Genomic DNA, 20,587 nt, shown 5'->3' with positions numbered 1-20,587 from the left:
GGTACCACACTCAGACAAGGCCAGCTGCAGATTTTGCTCTGAGATGCTCTGACACAGCTCTGCAGAATTCTTTGTGGCCCTTGCAAACATACCTAACCCTTGTTGGCTGTGAGCCTGAGAAATCACCTGAGTAAGCCTTCTATGGGTGATTCTTTAAATAGCCAAATACTTAGACCCATTGTCAGCTGGTGTAAATTTGCATTGGCCTCGTTGCCTTTCATGCAGCTATGACAATTTACATCAGCTTGGATCTGCCTCATTGAGTTCTGAATGGCTTGGAAATGAATGCAAATGACAGCTTTGCTGAAGGTGGGTATTTAAATGTATATATGCCACTCAATATCCTATGATTAAAACTCATTGCAATTAAACAAACATACATACTCCTAGCTTTCATGTGCAGTGATTCATGCCTCAAAAACTGGAGCATAGGCTTTTAGTTATTTGTTACCATCAAATAATGTAAGAGTTCTGCTAAAACTGTTATATTGCTTTTATAGTTATTATGAAATAGGATCTGTTGTTTTGCAGTAAATTGGAAACTATAACTTGTGCTTTGATTAATCTCTTTCTCTGAAAGACGGAGGTCATCTCTAACTTCCAGATATTTCTATTCTCTGTGTATATTAATTTCTAGTAGCCTGGGGTTTAATACACATTTCTCTGTTTCATTTCCACAATTAATGGTTGTAAGACAACACAGATAAAAATGCAAATGAACAACTTATCTTTATGCTTTTCAACTGGATGTTTACAATTGCAGTTACAGTGAGCTTTTAAAACTGCCCAAACAGCTTTTCCTGCAGATACGAAAATTACAAAGATACCTTTATAAATTATGGATTTTTAAAACTGCTGTCATTTTAAATGGCTATATTTTTTATGTTTATTGAAACTATTTTGAGTATAAGTGCAAAACAGTTTTTGTCCTTTTTTGTAATTCCAGAGTAATACATGATATTAGCGGAAAGAGAAGCCCATAGATATATAATTTTTTTTTCTTTTCCTCTGGAAAGATTTTAGAGTTGAGACCAATAAGTGTGAGCATTTCTTGCAATGGTTGCCTCCAAGTTCTCCTGGATGCACTGCTGTGACAACATCCTGGAATCAAATGTGAAAAAGAAAGTACAAGAAAATCGTGGATCTTGACAGAAACACTGGGCTGTTACAGCTGCAGCATAATAGGGGCACTGGGAAATTAAAACTTCTCAGTTTTCCCTGAGCTGCATTTCTACAGCTGGTAGTGAGAACTTAATTTCTGATTATGTGTTAGTTAAAAAAGAGCTAATACAGTTGGGAAAAGTATGTTCGAACAAGCAGATGAAGTTTTCACTCACCTTCTTGCAATGAAAACAAGAATTGAACTAGGGCAAATCTAATAAGGAGCCCATGGACATTTTAAATCTTCTGCCTTAAATGAACTATGTTTAAAATATTTTTTTTCCTATCCCAGAGATAGACCAGTCTTCAGGAAGATTGAGATTTTCCTGTCCTTGCTGACAAAGAGCCTTCTGTGACCGAGATGGCTTTTCATTTAAGAAGCAGCAGGTTACTTCTTCAATAGACCTTAAGGCTACAGCTATAGTACATGCAGAATGTGAGCCCTTGATTCATCCAAACTTGCTTCGCATCTGCAGTTTTTGTTGTGGCCTCTGAGTGCGTGTGGTAGTATGGCTTGAGCTTGTGCTCCCCATCAGTATGGGCCAGAGGCTCTGGGACAAAACCAGCCTGGTACTGGAATCTACAAGCAGAGAATACTGACAGCCTGATCCTTCATAATCCATTCTGCCTTGCAATTTTTCACATCCTCAGTGTGAGGCAAACTAAGCTAACTGGGTGGCAAAGAAGACTCATGCTACAGCCAGGACCAGACTACTAGAGAGTGATAAGAGAGAACTACTGTCAGAAATTATATCAGCAAGACAAGTTCTGGAAATAATGAATTTCTGAATGTTGCATGTGGTTTGCAGTGTAGGCTCTGCATATTTGAAGAGTTTTGGTAGAATAAATTCCTCCACTTCACTACACTGCATGGTATAGCTATATTGGCCAAACCCTACATGTTTTTTATCAAAATGTTTTTTCACAGGAAATCCTATTGTTAGTATTGATGTTTCCAGGTTATTAATTAGCCTGTCATGTATTCCTGAATGCCTGAGCATTTGCTCATCTTAGCTGTCAATCTAAGGTTTTTGTGCTTGCTCAGCCTTGTTAGTGTGGTATTTGGAAATAGTAATATCCAAGTCTGTGTGCTGGGCAACTTGTAGCTGTGAGTCTAAATTCAGAGGCAATATACTAATATACTTATTTCACATCAGGGAAAGTAAGATGGCTATATCCATGAGCATGGCACGCATACAGAGGATCATCTCTGACACCACAGAACCTCAGTTTACTTACACCTCCCTGACTTGAATATAGGCTCACCATTGGTGTTCTAACTCCAATGGTAGTGTTAAAAGTTGAATTAAAAGTAGAAAGAAAGGAAAGCACGATAGCAGCATTTTCTTTAGGCAATTAAGGGCCAAGAAAAGTAATAAAGTTTATACAGGAGGAAATGTTGGCTGAGACAGCAGAACCTTGTGACAGCTCTCAGCAGGCTGTTTTATGTAGAGGAACAGGCAGTGAATGCCCCTGGAGTGCCGTGCATTTGTGTATAGAGCAGTGTATCCAGCACCTTATTCCAGGAAATCACACCCAATATTGCATTCTTTTTGTCTTCAAATATTAGTAGCAAATGGTATTGGAACTGGCATCAAGGCCACAGGTAGGCTGGCCTGCCTTTAGGTTGTTCCTATTGTTTCCGTGCAGGCTTCCGCTGTGTTTATGCTGGCAAGCCTAACAGCCCAGAGTTGAGCTGGCACCAGGTTGTTAACTCCATTTGCCTGTGATTCCACTTTTATTGCAAGATGTATGTTAGAGCTCTGTATGATAATAGTTGTGCAGAATTTTTGGTACAGATTTCTCATCACCTTCTGTGGCAGCTTCAGCTGAGCACTGAAAGCTGCATTAAGCATGTGGCTTAGAGCCACAGTGAAGAGAGTCTAAATCTCTCTCTTTTCTGATTGTATCTTCATGACTGTAATTATATTTTTAAGTTATGCCCTACTGTCAGCTCCTACCTACCTGCCTAGAGAAGGCTATTTGTTTCATCTTTTGCATTTAGCTGTTTTATTTAGTGGGGAAGGCAGTATCCTCTGCTCTGTCTTGTATTCAAGACTTGATAACAATTAATAAAATACTTGCTATTTCTTTCCTATTTGACTCTTTTTTTTTTTTTTTTTCTTCCCTGTTGTTTGTACAGAGGATAATACATGTGTTCTGAACTCTCACTGGCCCTCTCATCTTGATTCCCAAAATAAACAATATATACTCAAGCCACATTTGCCCATGGGGAAAAAACAGGGTTGCCTTTGTCAGCATGACTTCTGAGGGAGCACTGAATGAATTTGTGGCAAATTGCTTTCTATGCTATAGCAGTACTACAAAAGGCAATACCATTGTCTGCTGGGACGATAGTGCCATGGTAGTAGAGCTCTTCCACCACCAATCAAAAGTAAGAAAGTTTAGTCTTTTGTTGTGGTTGATTTTCAACATCCATCATTTGCCTGGACTCTCAAGTACCAGGCTAAGACCTGGACAGGCTCTAGACTGCTCTTTCACTGAGAGGAAGCACGTTCAACTTGCTATGACTAAGCTTATATTATGCTAAAATGCAGGCTTTCTACTAGTAATCATTAACTCCGAAAGGCTTGAAGATCCCTTTTCTGTATCATTGTCAAGGGATCCACATTGAAACAGTAACCCCTACTTTTTCAGTTTGGCAAAATCCTGTCCTTGAAGAATTCAGTTGCTAAGCTCCTGGTTGTCAGGGGCTGGGGGGAAGAAGGGGAAGATGCTAAGCCCTAAATTTGCAGCAATTCACCTCTATGCATATAGATATGCAGTGACCTTTTGCAAGGTGGGAGAGAAGGGAAACTGAATAGAAACAGACTTTTTTTTTTTTTTTTTTTTTTTTTAAGAAGGTTTTATCAATGAAGGAATCTAAATTCTCTTACTTTGGAAGAGTGGTTAGAGATCCTGAAAATGGTACCTTATTGTATTTACTGTACTATTTACTACAATATTGTGTTTTTGTTTCTGTCTTAGGCTTTAACAGTACCATCTGTCAAAAATATTAGTAATGGAGAAACACACTGGATAAGGCAAAAGTAATTACTCACTTTCCTTTGGTCCAATTTACAACAGCTTACGTAAAATAAAAGAGCAACTAATAAAGTTCTCAGGAAAAATCTGAGCTTTGTTTGTATTGCCTTTCCTCTAGTATCCTCTGCAGAAAATAATTAAATCTGCCTGTAGCAGATAAGAAATAACACTGCTCTTTCATCTCATATACATATGTGTGCATTTTGCTTTTCTAATGTTGCTTTTCAGAGTTTGCAAGAGAGATCACTCTTCTTGTCTTCCTAACAACCTTTGGGTTAATGTTAACACCAGAACTCCATCTATAGATAGCTGCGCAGCCTTCTCAAGCTGTCACTGCATTCTTCCCACCATCTGTTTGCCATCCCAAAAGACTGGCAAAGTTCTGTAGGCCTTCTGTATGGGACGATTATGTACCGCTTGCTCATCAGCTCTGAAACAAGCTTCCAAGTTTGTCTTTGCTGGGTTTTTCTCTGTAATGCTTTTGAATATGAGAATGGGAGGTAATTCTATTTGCTCCTCAGTCCTCATCCAAGCTTCCAGGTCTTTCTGGTATTTTATACTCTGTTCCAAACAGCGTATTCCCTTTCAATGCAGTGATTGCAGAAGCTTACAGGGATATCCAGATTCTGGAATAAGAAGTTTGCTGGGAGCAAACAATAAAGCAAAAAAAAAAAAAAAAAAAACCAAAAAAAAAACAAACCCCAAAAAAACAACCCACAAAAAACCAACAAAAAAAAACCCCAAACCAGCTTCCCAGTCTGCTTTTTTGCTTTGGCTATGAGCTGCTTGGCAATGAGCTTTCCTGAAGCTGGGAAAGAATATCACTGCAGCACCAAAATTTTCTCTAAAGCCCAGTTAACTGTGCAAACTCAGGAACACGATTCCCCCTTAGTAGGGAAGGGAGATTGCATGGGTTTAGCTTTTTACACTTGTACACTAAATAAACGATGAGGAAATGCCATCTCCTTGGATTGACTATTAGAGAGATGAGTTCTGGAATTAAGTCCAATAGAATTTATGCTTGAATACTGCTTCCAGTTTCTGCTTCTTGCTTGATGTAAATATTTAAGATGCATTTTGCACACCAAATTTGATGTACTAGAGAATATAATGTAACTACTAAAATATATACTTTCCTTATTATTCTATGTACACCATCATTTGTATCACTTGTAATAATACCCTAGTTACATAAATATTTAACAATGAATAGTCTCTGTGCATTAAGCAGGAAAATTCAGTGCCACTGAAACAATGTACTGTATTTCTATTCAGTGTTTGTTTTCTGTCAGTAGAAAATGCTGGATACCATTTTAATAATCTTTGTTTGCAAGTATCCTAATTATCTCAACAAACTGACTTTTGGAACAGAACTACTTTTGTTAGAAGGAGTGGAAGGGAAATCAGAACAGGGAAGAGAACATTTTAGTTACACACAGTTATCTGCAATGTTACTTGTGTCGTCCCTGTGTTGTGTGTGTCGTTGTTCCCCGCCCCACACCGCCCTCCCTGCAATTTTTTTCTTTGATTTTGTGCAGTCTTCAGTCTCTCACACTCCTCCAATTGCTGTTTGCTTCTGTCCTTTTCTTTCCTGACTTCAAATAGAAAAATCTTCTTTTGCCATTTCTAGTAAAGGTTTTTATCTTATAAATTTGTAAAATATCATTACAATGTGGTATAGGAAGCAAGATAATCTCCATTGTTTCTTTCTAAACAGTATTTAACCTTAAAAAGAAACATAATTCTGATCTTTCATGTAGCCTGCTGGAGACAGTGTGGCTGTTATACATATGGTGTGGTTATCAGTGGCTCAAATCTTCACTAATGTCATACTGTACTTGGGAATGTTTTTCTTTTATATACACTGTGTTTAGTTTTCTTCAGTTAAGCTGGATGTGACAGAATGCAGTCTCTTTGTCAATAAAACAGGCAGTTTGTGGTGGTGTACAATGATGTGACAATGTGAACGTTTTCTGTTCACATGAACACGCTGGGCAGTTTCTCAGTCAAGAACCGTAACAAGAATGAAAAAGAAAAATATGCCATTCAAGGCAGGGCATTGCAGAAATATCTTGAAGCCTATGCCTACTATTTTTTCATCTTTCTAAATTAAATAAGAGTCGAGGAGCTACTGCATGTTGAAGTATGTGAGAAAGTTGACTCTGCTAAGGCAGTCGCTGCAGAATGGAAGGGTTTAACTGATACGGTAATGCAAATAGACTTTCTTAGTTTTAAGATAACTTGCACTTAAATGCTTTATTCCCCTGGTAGAAACAAATAACTCACTGGTTTAAAGGTGGTATTTTACCTATTATATTTCCCAGTGGCCACAGACTCACAAAGGAATAAATCAGTTACTGATTTCTATCTGATCTGCCTATAAATGCACTAAATGCACAGATTGGCAGTATGCCATTTTAGAAGTACATGAGGAGCATTCTGGCCAAGAGGCATGACATGTCCTAGAAGCCACCTAAAGACAATAAGGTGGGTAGGCAGAGATATAACTAGCCTTAAACCATAAGATTAATGCCAAGTTTCTCAGGGAAAAAAATAAATCCACAAGAGGTCCATCTTAAATACTTTTCGTCAACAAAAAGTCCCCATATAAATAGCTACTGCTGCTATTTGAGCAAAATAAACCATCTAGGCACAAATACATAACACCTCTGCTAGGCATAAAAGAATGCAATAATGCAAAATCAAATCCAAAAATCTATTAGTATGCTTACAAAAAAGTCATATCAAGAAACAGGAAATAAAAATATTCTGGAGTAAATTTCTTATACAGATTTGGTGTTGGATCTCAGGACAGAAGTTTTATTCAAAAACATTTCTTAAAAACCAGTTTATCGTGACAACAATCTTATCTTATTGTAGATATCATACTTATAGTAGAAGTCACCTGAAGTAGTCTATACAACTTTAAAATATGTCTTTTTCAGCAATTCATTTAATATTTTAAAATAAATTGTATCATTTGAAAATATTATTAAAAAAAAATAAATCCATTGGCTTAACCAGGTTTTCTGTCTGTGCTACTATTGAAATACTGCACAACAGCTCAGGTATTATTCTTACAGTGCTTAGAGATAAGTGGGAATAGTTTCTGAAATCAGCCAGGTCGAGGTTCGCTCCTCTGGTTTCAAAAATTGACACTCATTCTCCATGTGTCACAGGGACACAGCACAGAGTTCTGCTAGCCGCTGAATATCTCCCGTGTTGTCTGCAAGAATAATTTTTTTTTCTTTCATGATGAAAATCCCCTTAAAAAAAGAGACAGCTAAAGAAAACAAAAATGACTCCATCATGAAAGCAGCAAAAGAAGATATGCAGCAGGCTGTTCACTAGTGAGTTAAACCAGTCTGAAAAAAAAATATCACTTTTTAGGCCCACATCTAGTTCTTTTTAATTATACTATTACTTTAATCACACCTGCTGTCTGACATCCCATCATGTGCATTGCAGCATTGCCAGAGAGGAAAGTTTTTGACTTGAGGAAATAAAATCTGATTTCTGAGTATTCTGGTATTACCTATCATTCGTGTGATACTGAGACTCTTTTGAGCTGTCCCTGGAGAGGTTAAAAAAAAATAAAATTCTTTGCTATTCCTGATGGGAGCCAGGTATACTTTAAAGAGATCCCTGAGCCTTTTTCTTACTAAGCCAACAAAGAGATAGCTATGCACAATTAAAAAACTCTGTCTCTGTGTGTGTGGTGGTTTTTTTTGTAAATACAGATATAATCCAGCAAATCCTCTCTAAAACATATTAAATTTCACCTAAATCCCCAACACTTGAGACCACTTCAGGGTATAGGGACTTGACCTGGGGCAAGTTACCCTTTCTGTGTCTTTGTCATTTGGTATATGGGAATAAGAAAATTTCTAGGATTTCTGTTTACTTGAGAGGAGAGAAGGGGAGGTGGAAGAAGTGATGTACTATATTGCTGTCATAACCTGCTTGCTTTACAAGCAATTATCATCTCTGGGAGGGTCGTTGTAAATGGAATATGGACATTCTCACAGTAATTTCTTAAAATCAAGGATCATTTATACATTAAAAGCTGATCACCAATGACAGAGCTTGGGATGATGGAGAGAAAAACTTCTTTGCTGCAGCTCCATAAAAGAATCTGTATGACAAAAACTTTATGTAGTTATTTCTTCCAAGTCTCAGGAAAGCCATCAGACTTCAGTGCCTCCTGTACTTCTGTCTGCTTTTTCAGTGTCAACTGTAAGTCTCGTAAGAGCTGGTAGCCACTGCTTTTGTACACACCACCTGGTGCAGCTGAGGTTTCAAAGGGCTGCTAGGCCCAGCATAGGTCTAAAATAATGAATTTCTACAATCTGAACTGGTGAGTCTTAAGGTTGTCTGTGGCTCAGAAGAGGTTGTGTAGTGTATACCTGCCAGTGACTTCCCTACTCTATTTCCAGAGTTACAAGGTTTAGATAATGATCTTCCCATGGGGTTTTGTGAGAGTATGGGTAACTTCTCACAAGTATAACCCAAGTAGGAAGGTTCTATTCAAATTTTGTATTTTACCCAAATAAGTGTCCAAATTATTTTTGTCAAACTTGTGACATCTGTGTTATCAGACTAGTGTTTTCACTCATGGACAATTGAATTTCATTTTAATTGATCATTTCTGTTTTGGGACTGTTGATACATTTATCTGTAGAGTTTCTGGTGCTTTTGAAGCTCTATGACTGCAACAATGCCAAGAGAAGGAAACAGAAAAACTCAAATATTCGTGTAGTGCAAACTTAGCAGTTACCTTAGCAGTCTGGAAAGTACTGACCAACAAGGCCAGGCAAAAAAAAATATCTGCCTCTAAAAAATACTGCTGGATATGCTAACTCCAAAATGTGAGATAGTTAGAATAACATTCAGATTTCAAAAAAAGGGAGTTAGGAACTCAGCTGGAACTAGATTTTTTTTTTTTTAATGCTCTGATATGATTATTTTTTTTTAATGCTCTGATATGATATTCTGTATTTATTAAAAAACAGTATTTCTGGTACAAATATAAATATTATACAAAATGTGAACAAAAGAAGTGAAAATCTCCATACAAAACCAGCCTACCTAATGAAGGCAGATCATTAGGGAAGGGGTGGAGAAAGAAGAGTAAATAATTGGGGTGATAGATTCAGAGTGCTGGTTGCTATCATTTGACTTACATTTTGTGAATGTAGAAGTTTTATCTTTTTTATTTTATTTTTTTAATAACAGTGAATGATCTATTTGGACTTATTTTTCACTTGTAGAGTCTTGCTGTGATTAGGGTGGTCAGGAGAAGACTGTCTTTTGCAAACTATAAAAGCTAATACCACCCTTTAAACAAATTAGAACAGAATGAATGTAACACGTGGTCTGAAATGATAAAGTAAATCAAGTGATTTCTGTGAGTTACATGAATATATGTATATATTTTAGCATTCCTATAAGGAAAGTTGCAAAGAAGATAATAGTGCCTTAGGTAATGTGCATAGGTCTTAACTCCACTCTGTTAAACAGCCTCAATTATTTCAAACATGCCTGGATGTTTAAAATGGAACAGCTTTACAAAAGAGAATATACAGAAGATTAAATGTTACAAACAACTTGAAATGTTCCTGAATTCTTGCTGATGCATGCAATAACAATGGATAAAATCTATAACTAGAATATTTCTATACAGTGATACCCCTGTGGGGTACTTCTGAATGCATTTATTTGAAATATTCTGGGAGCAATGTTGGAAGTGTTTTCAGTAAGCAGTGCAAAATCAGTTAATTCTTTTCCTCCATTCCTTTGAAATCATCCCTGATACTCCAATAAATTTTGAATTTTAATGATAAGATTTTTGATTCTAGGCTAAGCTCTAAGAACAGAATGCAGAGGAAAATAAAACATAAATTGGAGCACTGTACCCCCATTCCTTCCCTGCTGCTAACACTGGTGTTTTACACTATCTCATTAGTTCAAAATAGCCTCTATTTCTCCACACACTCCAATTTACAATATCTGCCTTCTGCTCAAGGCTCCATACTGCTCTGTCCAGGCCCAGAGCTACCTTGCCCAGCAGCAAGAATGGGCCCATGCTGATTCACTGCAGTGAGTGGGAGAACAGAGAGGAAGCAAAAGCTCCTTGTGTTTCCTGGCCATGCCACCTAACTGCCTGCAGGCTTGGTAGTCTGTATTTGTTATGCAGAAGGGAAGTTCTACAAAGGCACCTGAGCTGAATCACCAGGGAGTCCCAAAGGTTTTAGTCCCACCATATTTGCATATCTAATAATTCCATGAAATTAGCATAGAGTTTGAAAGGGAGGAAAGGGAATTAAAAATTGCCTCCAAAAATTATGGAGCAAATTAGCCGATCCTCTGAATATCCAGGCCTAATTAGAAACCAATAACAGCTAGAAAACAAATGTCAGCCTCAGCTGGAGGTTTCAGGAGGAAGTCATCAGTGAGCACTTTTTTTCTTCCCCCAATATAAACAGCAGATGAGGTTATCCCTAAAATAAACATAGACCATCTGCTGTCCTCAAATTTAGCAAAGATGGAAGGTGAAAACAGGCACAGTTCAGCATTGGGTGGTATGGAAGACACTCACACTCAGGAAGCTATTGGTGAAAGAGGTAGAATCAAGAAGCTCTTTGGGACCTAGAGCCTTGCATGGTTCTGTTCCCTTCTGCCACTTCTAGCAATGAGATTTTGCTATAAGTGCCATTGTAGGCCACTTTATGTATACTATAAGCTCCATACCTATGAGGAAGAGTCTCAGACAGAAGCAGACACTGTGAGGCCTCCCTGGACTTCAAAAGACTCTTGTCCTTTGTGACCTGAGGGCTCCCTATGTCCTTTAAGAAGGTTCCACTGATGTAAGCAGAGGAAATGCTGAAAGTGGAAACTGAGCTGATGTTCTGAAATGTCCGTGGGCTAAACTGATGCTGAGGAATTGTCTGACTATTTGTGAGCAGCCCAACAGGTCAAACCCTAAACAAAGAGGTAGGTTTAAAGCAAATATAAATGTCACACAGAACTGAAGGGTGGAGCTTTTGGTATGGTTAGAATGAAATAACTATTTAATCATAGACTTACATTTTTCAATTAAAAAAAATGGTCAGAGATAAGTTTTATTTTAAAATTGAATTTCACATGAAAAAGTTTTGCACTACAAAAAAATAACCAAACAAAACCATCTCCAGTCTCCCCCCATAAAACTAAAACTGGAACTGAAGGGAAAAAAAAGCAAGTTACCAATTTTAAGGAAACTGAATTAATATCATAAGTTTGTGAGATATTCATAAAGATCTAATGTATTGAAAAGTTCTACATGATAATCTGTCATTTGCGAACACATGCACAAAAAATGCATACTATTGTATTTCAGATTAGTATTACAGCAGCATCAGCAGCCTTAATCAAAACCACAGTCCCCTTGTTATGGATGATGCACAACTATAAGAAACTGTATGCATGTCAAGAATCTCAGTGGGATTATTTATGGATGTGGAGTTTCTTGTGTGCTTTGGCAGATGCTGGATTCACAAGAATCAGATGTGGTCCTTACCAAAGGGTGAAGATGCATGGGCACAAACTCTGTGGTAGTCTTCTCCAGTGGTTATTTTAAATCTAGCATAATGTTGTTCTGAAAAAATGCCTTCATTTGTCTAAATGATTAAAATTTTAAAATTGCCTAATAATTTTCTAATTGATGCAGTCATTTCTGTGAAGAGAATATAAACCTACTAACAACAGTTAGTTGAAAATTGAATTTATTTATTTATTTATTTATTTCACAATTGCCTGCACCACCTTCCCCTTGTCTGGTTTCCCTCTGGGATATATTGGTCCCCAGCAAAAATTAACTTAGGGGAAATTATGCAGGACTCAGGAATTATGCAATGGAAAGCCGTCAGCAGCTCTGTCATGTTTGACATCTACAGAGATTTGGACTGATGACAAAAAGAATCTTTGCTCACCTGGAAAACTTTTGACCCAGATTGAGTTTATAAAAGGAGCAAAATACCATCTATTTAGAATATTTAATATAGATCATACTGAATAGTTGATGATAATATAGGGAACAAAACTTTTAAAAGATTGCAATGTTAAACCAATTTGATTAGGTAGCATTGGTAAAATAGCATATCAGGATTTAATCTTACAAAAATCCTTTAGGCAAAACGTTATGATAGAAATTCTGGACTGAAAGATACTGCCGTTCTCATCCTCAGATTAAAGAGTTTCAATTTATCATGCTCAATGCTCTTGTTCAGTCTTCTAAGCTTTCATTTGAACTGTGCCATGCACCTCCCTTTCCACCCACTAACCTTAGACCAGGGATTTTTCCTTCTCCAAATTTGTTTCTCACCTCTCAGTGCTCATCTCACACACTGCTGATAACATCATTCAATAGGCTATCCCAACAGAAGCAAAACTAAGCAAACTTTTCTGTCAAGACTACAAATACTTCAAAAAGTTCTTCCCCTTTTCCTTTGATTTCAACAAGACTCAAGGAAAAAGAAAAAAACACTTGCCCTTACCTCACGAAAACAAATAGTATTCTTCCTTTAAATTTTTAAACAGATCAGACTGCATCAATGTACTTTGTACTACTTAAAAGCTTTCCAAGCCATGAGCATGTATGTACAGAAACACATTTAAAATAGAATTACATCCTCTTTTTTTTTTTTTTTTTTTTAATTGTTGGAATGAAGCTTTCACGTTCAGTAATGTCTTAGGTCAGATATTGTGAAATAGTTATCATTGCAACAAACTGAAACATACTGAAGTGTGTTCTATGTAATTTTTGCTTGCATTTGTTAGAACCTTCAGCTTAATCAATTAACTTTCCCAGCACTGGAATTGTATCCTGTACTCACTAATACCAAAAATTTTAGTTACTTCATTTAAAGCAGAATTTTTTATTGATGAGAAATACCATACTATTTTTCTCATCTGCAAAAGGCAATTTTTGAACTTTGCCTGGAAAATCTGACAAATGTTTTCAAAATTTTTTAATTCACTGTTATTTATTTAAAAGTTAATATAGATTTTTGATTTATTTAAAATCTGGATTAAGGTTTTAGTGCTTTTTTTCAATGATGCTATTAGTTTTTTGTGATTTAATAACCAAAAACTGGAAACTTTTCAAGTAGCCCTTTTCTTGTCAGGAATCATAAAGGTATCCAGAAGCTGGTTTTGGATTTAACTGCTATTTAAATTCCAGGCTATTCCTACAATTTCTGCTCTTTCTATATTTGCAAAGCTCAAAATCCACATGAAACATTTCAAATTGAGGCAGATAATGGGGGAGTTTATTTACATCTGCTTTTCATAAAAATCTTATAAATTCTGAAAGATCTGCTTCATTTAACTCAGTAATTTTTGCAGCTGGGTAATTGTGAAATCTTTTACACAATCTTTTATCTGGAAAAAAATCATCCCTTTTATTGAATGTTATTTATAGTATTTAACTTTTCAAACAAAAAATACGTTTCAAGATTTCAAAATATTTTTTTACTCTCTTTACGTAAATGTGTAGCTCTATTTTTCCCCAAAAGATGTATGCTTTTCATTGGAGCATAGTAAGGATGAATCAATGAGAAAAGTGGGAACAGTGAATCATTGGGGTTTAAAACTACCTAAAGATATATTAATTCAGGGTGAGTTAGGTATTAAGATATCCATTCTACTAAATGTCTGCCACCATGAATGCTGGATAATAGAAAATTGCCAATTCTATAATCGTTATTCCATATAACAGTATTTGGTCCAAATTTTTAAAGTCTCGTTGGATTTTAATGCCATCCATTCATGAAATCTTGATGTGTTCCAATATTTATAAATCAAATTAGAAATTAAGTGTATTTAAAAAAAAAAAAAAAAGGAATGTAAAGCTAATGATGGCTCTGAGATATTCATACAATCTTTTCTTTTTTCCACCATCATATTAAAATCTCTTTGAGGAACAATACTTTAAAAGTTTACTTCTGACAAGTAACTGGGGCTGTTATTTTCAAAATATGTGCCAAATATTCAACCGTGGAAACACTGTCCTACGAGAAACCCTACAAAACTTGCACTGTGCACAGTATTCATGCCTTGCTGAAGATATTGCATGTAAGTTAGTATTTTGGATTTATTTTTTTTTTTTTAACACATGCTTTGGCTACGAAAAAAATGCTCTGGCAGTTAGAGATGAAGTTACACTGCAACTCTGAGACTGAACATTTTTGGCTAAGACAATAACTTCCTCCAAACACAGATTTCAAAGCTGAACATTACTGTTGTGCTCATCTATAAAATGAGTGTCATATTGTTTTCATATTAAAAGTCATGAGTTTATTTTTTGAAGTATTTTGCTCAGATGATTATTTTAATGTGTGATTGATGTAATCAAAAAAAGAGGAATTACTGAACTTCAGTGAAAAAAGATGTGCCAAAACCATGTAGAACTTTAGAAAAATATCTATTGAAAAAAGCCTTGGGTTTTGTGTTCTGGAAACCAAAAAGGCAACTGCCACATAACTTCACTGCAGCAGTGAGGGAAGCAGAGAAAAAAAAAAAAAAGCAGGGATATTCTACAAGTCCTGATTCCTATATATAATTAGATTCCTGTATTAATCTCAGTAAAGCCTCATAGGCACCCATTTATACATACAAATAAATCCACTAAGTTATATTTGTTTAATCCACTTTTGGTGTAAGTTTCCTCTTATTTTTAGACTACTACAGGTTTTTGTGCAACAGTTTTAACTTGAATGCAAATGAAGACAATTTTTCTATCCCTTTCTGAAATCTTTTTTTCACTTGTCTTCCTCTGCTTTGTACTCAAAATGAAATATATTTTTTTTCCTCTAATATTCTCTGAGGGTTTTTTTTGCAGCAAGCTGCAAGAGTAAGCAGTATAATTCTTCATTATCATCAGAATTCAAAACTGAGTGCATTTCCGACAGCTAGTCAGAGAGCAGTTCTGGCATGCCGCTGTACAGGGAGGCCCCGCACATTTCAGTTAACTTAAGGAGCCCAGATTTGACTGCAATTTTTTTTTGTCCTTGAAGGAAAAGACAGCACCATCTGCTCTGTCTACAAAGCTTCTAGTTTAGGGACCCACAGAGTTCTGAAAATAAGGATAAAAAGGATTAAATTAAGTAGCCACCTAAGGTTAAATTCAAGCCTATGTAAAGATGTGCAAGAAACATCCCTTGTCTTAAATCCATTTAAAGTCCTCAAAATGTAGCTATAGTGGGACTTAATGCATAGAGCTTATACGGCTCCTACATAAAAGTGAATTTCACCAGCTGTGGGAACATGGTGTTTCTCAACTATTACGTATCAATGTGGAGACGAATATAGTATAAACCCTGAATAGCAGTGCTACCTGAGAAAAAGAACGATAGGTGAATGACAGCTTTACCATCAGCCATGAAAAAGAAAAGGTACCTGGAGGGTGGGTGATTTTAACCTGGGCACTACACAAGGACTGGGCCCAGCCTTGTGAAGAGGATATCCTCTAAAAAGAGCCACCACCAACAGCTGGTAAAATAGAAACGTTTGTAATGTTTAACAAAACAGCTTATGTTTTTTTTCCACAGCTTACGCTGTGGAAAATGCCTACGGTGCCATAGGTATATGTGTTTTTCCCTGGTGAAACGGGAACAAGCTCTGGGGGCCTTCTGCAGGCCTGAGGGGGGCTGCCTGGTCCGGCAGCCAGCGGGCTGATGATGGCGGCGGGAGGGCAGGGCGGTCAGGCCTGGCCAGCGGGATCAGGGCCAGGGCACAGCCTGAAACGGGCTGTTTGGGGCTCGCGTGCAGCCGCTGCGGCCATGGAGGGCTGGCTGGCAGGGCAGAGCTGCCTTGTGAGGGCAGGGCTGGTACTGAAAAACCAGAGACCAAATGCTCTAGTACCTGGTGTGGAGTGTTAAAAAGCAGGCGTGCTTTATTTTCAGCACCAGATACGTGGGGGATAAGTTCTGCCCAATGGGCATACCAACTTTGTTCACTGTTTATCTTTATATGGCCAATCTATACATATTAATGACATTTCTGAGAAACTATTAGCATATTAATTACCGTTCCATGAACTACTTACCATATCTATGCTTTTACTGTGCATGTGTGGCCTAATGGGTCAGGGGTCCTCTGGTCGTTGTTCGGGATATCTTCATCCTTTCTTCATTCTCTTCTTCATCATCTTCATCTTCTTCTTCTCATCCTTTTCATGACCTTCTCTTCTCCTGGCCCTGTTTCAGCACTCTTGGCTCTTGTCTTTGTTTTGGACTGGTTCTTATCTACTTAATAGCTAAACTGTACAATGCAGCGTTCTACCAGTAGCTAAACTAAGTAATGCAGTGCTGTACAGCTCAGCAGTATTATGGATATGTCATTGCAACGTTTGCAGTTAAGCACACTGGTAAAATTCCTCTGGTATCAGGGTAGAGTGGAAACTTTTACTCCCCTTACACCCCCTGCCCCCTTATTTTCTTCTTGTCACGTTCTGAGGTATTTTTGCAGTCTTGACTTATTTTTTCAATAAATCCTCCACATTTAAAAGTCTGTCTTGTGGTAAAACTTGCAGGCAGACTGACCCAAGGCCTTGGCCCCTGCTGCTGCCCGTGCAGAGTTGCCACCCCGCCATGGCCACAGGGTGCTGCCAGGGGAAAGGCCCAACATGGCTGCTGCTGAAGTCCTATGTGGGGTGCTGGTGCGAGGGCAGCCTTGCTGAGCCCAGCGCCAGGGCCGTGTGGGCCTTCACCCGGGTGCTGTGGGCTCCAGGCCTCCGTGGCGGGGCTGCTGCCTGAGGTGCTGCCAGGCCTGGCGTAGCCTGCACCACGGTGCATCTGGAAATGGCCGTCAGTGGGCTCAGGGGCACTGGGTGTACAGCCTGCTTGTTTCAGCAAGTGTGCCCATTAACAGAAAGCTGACAGAAAGGAGAATACGAAGCAGTATTGGTGTCTGATGGTGATTTTCTCGCTTGGCAGGTCTCAGGCACGTGGCGGCTGATGGGAGGAGGTGTGGCTGGTCCCGGCTCTCCTCAGCCAAGCTCATGCTCTAGCAACAACCCTCCCCAGAGCATAACAGGTGAATGGATGACTGACTTTAATTGCAGTGCACATATATTGCAAATGTTAACTAACTTTTTGAACATTGCACAACGCATGGCTTGAAGCTTCAAATAAGGTGAGAGGCTGATATTAATTGTATGTAACAACACAATCCAATATTGCATGTGTCATGACAGCAGTGCAAGTCTTAACATCTCCTTAAAAAGGCAGAAAATTTACCATATATTCTCTGACTGAGGTTGGATAAACCCCCAGATTTTTATCAAGATGCTTGTTATAGTTGCATATATTAAATTGTAATTTCAGGGAAAGTATGGTTGATGTAAGTCAAACCAAAACAAACCCTAAAAGGAATCTTGTATAGGGTGCAAAAGAACAATTGAAGCATTTCTTAAAAACAGCCTTTCTGTTTGCAACATGATAAAAGCACCTGTTGGTGGCAAAAAAAAAAAATTAAAATATGCAGATTTTGAAATAGTATTTTAAGGGCAAGAAGAAAGACTGAATGTGAATGGTGTTCCAGTTCTTTGAAAGCCAAATATTGCTCATGAAAGAAAGCAGATAGTTTATAATTTTAGAGAAGAAGGATCTTTACATTAAAATAGTATTTTTAGCTGGACTTTGGCACTAGTGTTAAGTTAAATGATCAAAATACTTTAAATATTGACAGTTTTAAAAAATTATTACTCTGTGCACTTTCATTTTTCTTATACGTGAGTCACTCATGATTTTTGCCTTTTGTGTACATGATTTTGAGTAGCTCTAAGGATTTGTGATTAATACAGGGAGTCACTGGCATATTTTTTTTCTCCCCAATGTAAAATATGTATTTATACTTTAAAAGTATGTTTTCAAAATTTGTTATTCATTTTACCCTGTTTTTGCTCAAAGTATATTTCCTCTGCAGTTCCTCTAGTGTTTTAAAGTCATCTAATAAAGAACATGGAGTCAAGATTCTCACATTGTAAGAATATGAGAACATAAACAAATGTCTTTATCACCATTTTGCAGTGTTCAACTAAATGCATAGATGTTTGATCCTATGTTAAATTAAAAAAATATTTGTAAGAGTCTTCAGAATTAATTCCCTTTCCCAAGTGCCCTGAAAAATAATTCAGATTTCAAGAGCGCCTATCCTATCAGGAAAAAGAGTATGAAAAATATTATGCAAATGCATGCATAAATATGAATCTTCTTTAGTGCTTTCAGTTCTGATGCTTGTGATTTTAGCCACTGAGGGAAGAAATACAGCCTGTCTGTAATCTTGGCTGTCTTCATTTATTTAAAAACTACTATGATAAAGTGATCCAACAGTAAAACCTACCTCTTCCTTTTACTTTCTGTATCTGAATTACAAATAATTATTGTCATTTTATATGATTCAGTTTGTCCTTAAAATAAGGGCGGTTGTCACTGCAGACTTTCCTGTTAGATTGCTACTTCTGCTGCAGGAAGTGGTGGCCTTTGCTCAGGAGGCTAGATGCAGGCGATAGTGCCTGGCATACTCTGAATGCTGTTGAAGCACGCAGTCTCCTTTTGCAAAATCCTAAACCTTCATATTGCTGGAGCCAGAGGACACTTACTGGGCTACCAGGAAAGGAGCTCAGGACAGACTGTGAGAAATGACAGTGTTATTCCATCTGTGTTATGGAATCAGTGGGCCTTGCAGCTGGCTTTCAGGTAAAACTGTTAATGTCAGTATCAGTAAGTTTTAGTTGGCTTACTTCCTGCCACAGATAAGGATTCTGAATATTCAGCAGCCTTGGCATCTTCATCTTTTTGCTGCTGGTTACTTGAATAACATATGAGGGCTATGAAATAAGAGGCATATCTGAGATCTTGCAGAAGACAAGTACTCACGAGCTGCAGATCCATAGGTCCCAGAGGTTATCCCAAAGATCAGAATGGCAGGTGGAAGGATTCAGTTGTATGTAAAATTTACACTTCTGCAGGTGTAGGGTTGTGTCTTTTCTGTGCCTAAAACAAACACTACTGACAGATAAAGTCCAATGGTTCTAGCATACCAACTTTTCTATTCTTCATTTTCATCCTCTTTGTCACAGCTTGAAGTGTTTTTGCAGTCATCATGTGGAGGTGATCCCACTGGGAATGGTTTCTTCTGAAAGTCTTAATCTGGTGACTGTGACTGCGAATGTGACTTCTCTGAGATGTTATTAAGCATCCATATGTCATTTACCTCCTTCTTCTCAAAGTTCAATGCACAGTGTCTGACAAGTACTGCAGTTCTGTGGTGAAAGCTGTTATTACCAGAACTGTATTTCTGATTATTGTAGAATAAAGAGGTATCTTATGAATCTTTTTGTGTCTTTACTCTTACATTAAATGGTGCTCTGAAAAGTTGCAGATCATTTCATTTGGATTTCTTGCATTCCAGAGTTACCTTGGTCAAGAATAGCCTGTGAGCTGCCTAAATGATCTAGACACTTTAATGTGTTTAAAATCCACAGATATTGGTGTTGTTTTACCCTAGTTTAGATAGATAGATAGATAGATAAATTTGCTTCATCTGTGCTTTAAGTTTACATTGTTTACTGTATTGCTACAAACATAAATGCATAACTTTGACATGATATGTCATCTTGGATTAACTTTCCTGCCTTTCTCAAGGTATAAGCCTGTGTGACTCTCATCAGTGAACCGGTAATGTACATTTAAAACTCTGACATGGCTACCTTGCTTTATCTCAATTGTGCCCTCTCCGAAATTCAGCACCTGGAAAAACTGCTTTGGAAATGTCCTTTTTCTACTAGGAGCCCTTGTCTCTTTTTAACAAGTTATGTCCCATCATTTGCTTGTGCTTTTTGTAAGAGAAGTCCTTTAGGTCGTGACCAATTCATTGTCCCAGGTGAATCACTTGAAAACAGATAGAAGATGCTGTTGTAGTACGAGCTCCACAGCCCAGCTTTGCAAGATGTCTTGGAGGTAGTTTGTACAAACTGCCCTGCTTAGCTTGTTTCCAGTCCATGCAGAGAAAATGGCAGTCCATCTCAGCCTTAGACTTGCTTCTAAAATGCGGTTGGTGAATCCTCACACCTTCTCAGTAGAAGCTCTGGCTTTATTTCCCATAAGTAAGGAACATCATTCAAATTATATCTGTGGTCTAAAGCAATTCTTTATTGCCTTTTCTTCACTTGGCACATTGCTTTCTGAGTTACTTAATATTCTCCTATCTATAGGCATTACAAAGAATGTCTCATAATCACTTCTGACTCTTATTTCAGTGGCCTTGAAAATCAGAACTTGTCCCCCAGAATGTTTAAAGATTTTAGTCTGTTTAAAACCAAAAGAAGCTTAGTTATAAC

This window comes from Falco naumanni, chromosome 4, assembly GCF_017639655.2.
Source record: "Falco naumanni isolate bFalNau1 chromosome 4, bFalNau1.pat, whole genome shotgun sequence".
Classification (NCBI taxonomy): Eukaryota; Metazoa; Chordata; class Aves; order Falconiformes; family Falconidae; genus Falco; species Falco naumanni.
The sequence above is the reverse complement of the archived record's forward strand: the minus strand, read 5'-3'. Positions refer to the sequence as shown.